The sequence below is a fragment of the Diadema antillarum genome, unplaced genomic scaffold, assembly GCF_040938485.1.
Source record: "Diadema antillarum isolate AM-2024a unplaced genomic scaffold, OU_Dant_1.0 seq00001343_RagTag, whole genome shotgun sequence".
Taxonomy (NCBI): domain Eukaryota; kingdom Metazoa; phylum Echinodermata; class Echinoidea; order Diadematoida; family Diadematidae; genus Diadema; species Diadema antillarum.
Window position 1 is genome coordinate 380,544 of NW_027272109.1, and position 7,271 is coordinate 387,814.

The 7,271-nt window shown below is 36.5% G+C and overlaps 1 long non-coding RNA gene across 1 annotated transcript; it reads left to right on the top strand.

Moving 5' to 3' along the window:
* Positions 1-3,073: 3,073 nt before the first annotated feature.
* On the top strand, positions 3,074-5,383 carry LOC139708483 (uncharacterized). The gene is made up of 3 exons (XR_011709362.1): positions 3,074-3,293; positions 3,991-4,058; positions 5,188-5,383. It is a non-coding gene; the product is annotated as an uncharacterized lncRNA (long non-coding RNA).
* Positions 5,384-7,271: the final 1,888 nt, after the last annotated feature.

The window sequence follows — 7,271 nt, forward strand, 5'->3', positions numbered from 1 at the left end:
AGTTTTTTTAACGAGAAAATTGTATGGCGAATGCTGCTATGCCCTGGTGGTGAGTCGTCGTTGTACCCCATAAGACGCGAGGGAGAATGCTGTTTTACCAGTTTTTATTTGATTTGATTTGATTGGTTCTGCATTATATCATTGCTCATGCAGATACATACACATATATCATACACATTGATGGTGCCATGCATAGAAGTGGATATACATAAACATTAATAATTGCTAACAAAGTAAGTTTCTTCATTACCTTTAGAATATACAGCAATACAGTTTCTTCATTTTCTTTACAATGTACAACAGAACATAATCAGTGATGCAATGAATAACGCAGAAGGGCTACAGCGTAAGAATTGCTTGATTAGCATACAGCCCTCGTACATAATACATAACACTTTACAGTGATGTGTGTTTTTTGAGCAACTGCCTATAGATTTTGAGGTACCATGGAGCAAAACCTACTTTGATCATTGAAATAGGCATGCCTAACTAAATAAAACGCGAGTGGTGTCGGTCTTTAAGTACAGAAAAAGACAAACAACCAAACAGTCAACAAAATGAAATGTCTTGAGATATACAAAAAAAAAATCTCAATTTCAGTTGTCAAAACGGATAGTAAAATGTTAGAGGGAGAAATCCAGACCAATGAAAAGTTAGTCTAAAGAGAAGCACAAGAGTGAATATTTCATCAAAATTGGAATAAAATTACGGAAAGGAAATAGTTCTGAAGTTGTCCTAATTTTCACAACGTAGATCTTCAACAGTTAGTTAGACTCAGTATGAATATTGAAATTGATGAGTTCAAAACGTCATCGCGACACGCGTTACCACCTCGTTTGTCGAAACAAAATATCATGATATTGTGTGTGTATGTGTGTATGTGTGTGTGTATGTGTGTGTGTATTTGTGTGTGTATGCGTGCGTATATAAATGTGTGTGTATGTGTGTGTCTGCACTGCAAAAAATGCGGTGTTAAAAGTGTAACACCAACCGGGTGTCAAACTGTGGGTGTTAAATTTGGTGTTAAATTGACACAATTTGACACCCTTCGGTGTTAATTTAACACCAACATTCTCTCATTCATTGGGTGTTAGATTCTCGGTGTTAAAATGACACCCAAGTGGTGTTATAGTTTTGTCATGAAAAGGGGGTTTTCACTAATAACACCGTATCGGTGTTAGTTGTCCACCAGAGAAAGTCACGTGTTCGCAGTCCGATGATCTTATTGGTTACACATGCCAATGCCTGAAATTTGTTGCTGTGGCGCGGAGTCGTCAACGTCTGTCATCGCGATAGTCAGGTTTTCGATGTCGTCTGGGGCTAAAAATGACATTGAATCTATGATGGTGACTTTGCTAAGTCTGTCAGCGGGGATAAGTATCTTTTAAGGTAATTATTTCCTGTACCAGTTATTTTCTATCATAAACGATGTGCATGATTTTCACGGATTTCATCGCATATAGGCAACTTTGTCTTTGCACGCACATAATACTATAGTATACTATGTACAGCTGTAGCGCAGCATGCTAAGTACAGTTGTACATGTAGCCTATAGTGTTTGCCATACATAATAGGCCATAACACCAACGCGCTGCAGCGGGGCATTGAGTCCGAATTTCGCTGAGGGTTCCTTTGTCCAATAATTGCATTTTGAAAATATCATCAAATTTTAAATATAAAAGGTTCCGTGGCATTTTGTATTGTTATTGATGTAGTTTTCTTACCTCTGAGGCTCTGATGCGGATCTTTGTTAGCGCGCAAATCATTACCCGCTACTGACGTGCACGAAGACGAAGTTCGAACAATGTTTGTGTGTACATGTTCGTAGGTTTGTACATGTTCGTAGGTATACTGGTAGGCCCCTAGGCCTACTATATTTTTTGTAGGGCCTACTGTAACTGTTCTAGGTCCAAACTGTTAGGTTTAAATTAGTACTAGGTACTAGTAGCAAATATCGCTCTAAAAAGAGCGTAAATACCCGATTAAAGGGGCTGGGTGGGGGGTTCTCCCGACCCGATTTTTGTTTATCACAACAGGTTATGTGATGTTTTCAGTAACTACACGTAGGAACGTAGGGGCCTATATAGGACGCTAGTGTTTGCGCGTGGATCTTACGTTAGAATCTACTAACTAGTTTCTAATATGAGTACTACTATTTATGAGTTTGCTAACCGCTTACAAATTTACATTATATAAGAATATGCTCTTATAAAGTTGATGACGTCACATGCATGTAAAACCGGTATTTCCACCGAGTCCATGCATGTTAAGACTCTAGACTCTAGATCTAATTGTAAGGTGCGAGTTCAAGGGTAGCGAGAAACAGAATCACAGCCCATATTAATAACTGGCAGTTCTCTGTCTGAGAACTGATCCTAAATTTCACAAATGAGTCAAAATGGAATACATGTATCATCGCTTTTTTCATGATTCAGGTGAGGGAATGTACGTCTACTTTGATGGTAGTATTTGTTGAAATAATCTCTTGGAAAAAAAAAATCCCTTCTGGAATAATATGCCTCTTCCCCATACTTATGTTATTGCCACACTTAATGATATTGGCATTAGTGCACTTGAGAATCTTGAAAATGACAGAATTGCAAAAAGACCTTTTATTATCTATCTAAAAAACCTTGAAAATGAGAGTAGATCAATTGCAAAATGGCATTTGATTTTTCCATTTCTCAAATAATATTTGCATAAATGTACACTGCCTAAAGATGATGAATACCTGGAAGCAGGATATTATTGCCCCCCCATGGCTAATTAAAACGAACTTGAAATTATGAGCATATCTCAATTAGGTATAATAGAATCACCGACTCAATTAATCTGAAGCCACCTGAACAAAACCCTTTGTTTTCTGCAGTTCTGATCAAATCTTTCATGCACACAAGATAAATCTGTTTTATGCACTTGTATACAGTAAATACACTAGTGCAGTTATGTGGATGTTCAGTACTTTGAATCCTAAGCCAGTGCATCACACCTTGTGCACCAGTTTGACAGTTTGAGGACTTGTAGCCACTTGATAATTATGTATGTTCATGGTCCTTACACTTGCAGGTTGAACAGTACTTCTCACTCCTTCTCCCAGGCAACGATGCCAAGCTTTTTTGAGCAGTAGCCAGTTTTTGGTGGAAGGTCTTGTCAAGCTAGCAAGAGGAAAGCCTTCAGAAACCACAGTCAAGCTGTTGAGTTTGCTGGGAGAACACATGCGGAAAACTGATGTGGATTCATGAGACTTGGAGCAATCATCAAATAGTGTACCACCAGACCTGGTAGCAGTCAGGGTATGCACAATACTATAGGTTTTGAAAGCCCCTTTATTATGTTCTAGATGTCTATCCATCCAATATCGTTTCTTGTGTATCATGCCGCAAGTTGAAAACAATCATCTGTGAATGAAACTTGGTAAGGCTATGTAAATCCAGGGGGCGTTCCACAAAACTTGTCATTGGTGACAACTGTTATAAGTAGCTGAAATCTTTGCATCTGACAATACATTTTATCAAACGTTTCCCTGGAGTCGATGAGGGTCATGAGGTCAATAATCAAGGGTCAGGAGCCCTTCATTATGAAAAAAAAATGCAGGAAATATCTTGTGACTTTGATTTTTCGAAGGCAGATGAATGGATTTCACCAAACTCAATTGTAATATAAAAGTTCACAGTCACAAATCAATATGTAATGTAATTTTGTTATTTTGGAGATGCTGATGAAATAAAGAAGAGTTTTTGTTTCTTGTTTTTTTTTTTAAGAAGTCACACAACAACCCATGGGTTCATCCTACATGAAGGATCATATGTTTTACTTAATGCTCCCTGATTGTGCAGTGCAATTCACTGATAATTTCTGTTGATACCTGGATACTTTGTTAATGAGTCGTAGAATATATTGTATATAACATGCATTTCTTACAACACAGCATAGAATGTAAGTAACCTGCAAATCCTTCTTGTACTCTTTCTGCTTCCACCTGTGAACCAGGGCGCAAGGATTGTGCAAGATTGCTGCACATGGCTTTGGCTATAGACTACCTTATCCGATTTCAAAAGGTAAGTCTACATGACTATAAGGTTTGTTCAAATATGATGCCACAAACCCCCTGACATTTTTAGTGTTCAGATATGGTGTGCCGAACCACGCCACTTTCATTATGTTAATGAATGCACATGACTAAAAAAAAAAAATAAGATAAAGATAAACTCATGACATTGTATCTTCACTTACTTATGAGCTTGATTGCACCATAACTTCTTGCCACTGTGTGGCAAAATATATTCCTCTTGCCTCAGTGTTTTGTTTTGTTGCATTTTGATCTGTTTATTTGTTTGTTTTTTACCATCTCATATCGCATTGATTTGTGCACTAAAATGTTGCCGGAGTTTGACTCATCATATCTGAACAAGCCTTTATGAGTCATTTTGGACAGGCAATTAGAACTCACAGTACTTTGGTATTCTGAAAATGAAATTGATTTTAACGAGTTTAATTGATTTTGCATTTTCTACTTTCTATGATCTGTTTTTGTATTAGAAAAGAAATTAGAGGTCAAGGGAAATTTTCTGTTTTTTTTTTTTTTTTTTGGTGTTGTTGGACTATGTACTTTATTAAGATCACTTGCTTTTCAATGTTTCACAGGTTAACTTTTTTTTTTTGGATGTTGTGAATATTTTTGCGCACTTGCCTTTGTCAGGGTTATGTCCTGATGTCGACGAGAACTTTACCCGTGAATGCTTCAAAGTCGATCCTTAAACTTTAAAGATTGTCTTCCCCATATTTAGGCTAAAATTTTGAAGTTGCTTTTTGATCAGTCACGAATAAGAGAAAAGTGATAAATTTCAAAGCTTCTTTAATAAAAAAATAGGTATAAGTGAGTTTTAATTGTGAAATTATAGTGATCTTTAAGTAAAATGGAATTAGATCCATTTATTATCCTCTGCCAAGAAGTGGTGCCTGAATTGTTATGGTTTTGAGTAGTCCATCCCTCCGTGTGTGTGATAGCTTGAAATCTGTTAAAATAATCATAAATGTGAATAAAATGTGTTAAGCCTATGTATGACTGAGTCTATCAAATTGCATTATGGAATCGAAATAAGGGTCACAGTCAAATTTGTCTAGTTTTTATTCGTAATAGATTCATACAATGTCTGTTTGTTTTTCATTGTTTCCTTAAATTTTCAGCCTGATGCTAGTTTTGATCACCACTTGACGAGGGAAAGCAGAAGAAGATGCAGCTCTTGATGCAGCTTGCTTGCTTGAAGATCAGAAGATGCAGCTTGCTTGACAGAGGACGTCAGAAGGATAACATACATGTGTACCAATATTACTTCATTGTTGACCACTTGGTACTACCCTGCCCTGGTGATATCATTCAGAGTGCCTTCGACACATTGTTCAAAGCACATTAAATATGTGTTTTGTCTACGGTATGCAAAACCTCTCATCAACCTTTGGACATTTGGAATTACCCCGAGTTCGTGAACCGAGATCTAAACTTTCAAATAGATAATGAAGTGATGCATTCTTTAGGAGTTCCCACTGAAACTGCTTTTTTTTCACTGTGTGCCATACGAACATGGACTGAGTGATGGACAAACAATAAATTGCGCCCAGGGGGCCTGTGTACGGACATAATTTGATTCGTTCAATGGTTTTAGAAGACACTTGAAGAATCATCATTGTGACAATGAAACTGTGAAGATACACCAAGTCCAGTTCTATGGAGGAACCGAGATAGAGACTGATGATATACAGTTGATGAAGCAGTACTCTCCATTAGTCGATGACAGTTTTTGATGAGGAGGTGATTACCTTTAGTCCAGGGGACATTGAACAACGACCTTGTAATTTTTACATGTCCTAGTTTACATGTGTCAGTATGGAGTAATGCATTACCATGGTAACATCAAATTTTCATAAAGATTACAAATACAGAATGTGGATCAAGCTACTCAGTTTTAAATCAATTCTGTTGAAATTCGATTGTCCAGAAATCTGTTGCCATGGCAATTGCAGTTTTTAAACAAATCATACAAAATTGTGTGGATCACGCTGCTCTCTTAGTTTCTTTTTTTTTTAGCATTTAAATTTGAATTTGATACGTATGGTCACTATGATAATATGTTATCGTGCAAGACACTTTTTGTGGGGGTCATAAATCCGTTTCCATGGCAACAGCATCTTCATACAAATCATCCACAAGTACAATGTGGATTCAGCTAACTTCCTCAGATTTTGAGCATTTGACTTTAAATTTGGCACATGTGACCACTGTATTATGTACCTGTGCAAATTTTATTTTTCGTCATTGTCAAATAGTATGTTGTCAAGTTAATGGTATTTTGTAATGAGAATCGTATAAACTACAAGTGGATTGAGCTTACTCTCTCAATTTTTAGCAATAACCTTGAGATATGACACCTATATATTGTGACAAGATAAATTCTAGATGTGCAAAACACTTTTCTCGTCAATGTTAAACAATGCGTTGCCATGCTAACTTATTTTTTTTTTAATACAAAGCAATCGAAGATATTGTGATTGACTCATAACTCCCTCATGTTTTAGGCATTTGACTTGAAATTTGGCACGTGACCACTGTAGGGCGCTAATGTGCAATGTCATCTTTTGTATCGGTCAAAGAAAGTATTATCATGGCAGTGACATTTTCAAATTAAAAACTTACACAACAGTTGATTATGCAATCTCCCTCAGTTTCTGAGCATCTGGCCTGAAATATTGCACAGAGTGCTAATGTAATGGCAACCATCTTTTAAAATGAAAATCAAACAAAAAATACTGTGAATTGGGTGAGCTCCCTCAGTTTTCTAGCATTTGACTTGAGGTTTCGCTCATGTAACCAGTGTAATCTTAAAATGAGTCGCACACTGATCTCACTGTTGAGTAATCTTGCTATGGTAACAACTTTTGTTACATTGTACTTTTTTTTCAACAAAAGGCGTACAAGAATATCATGAATTGAGCTAACTTGCTAAGTTTTAGGTGGGGGTATCAATTACATCCAGTTCGAGTTGAAAATATTGGCCCAAGAAGGCCTTATGTGTGTCATTTGAATATTTAAATGATCCGAATTTCACATGCTTGTATCGTCACTTGCAATAGCATTGATCAAAAGAAAGAGTATAATTTTTTTTTTTAATGTTAACATTTTACAACCAGACTGGATGATCTATGTTGAATATTTGAATTTTACAGCTGAGTAGGCAATTCAATTTGAACATTTGAATGATAGAGCCAAGAAGATA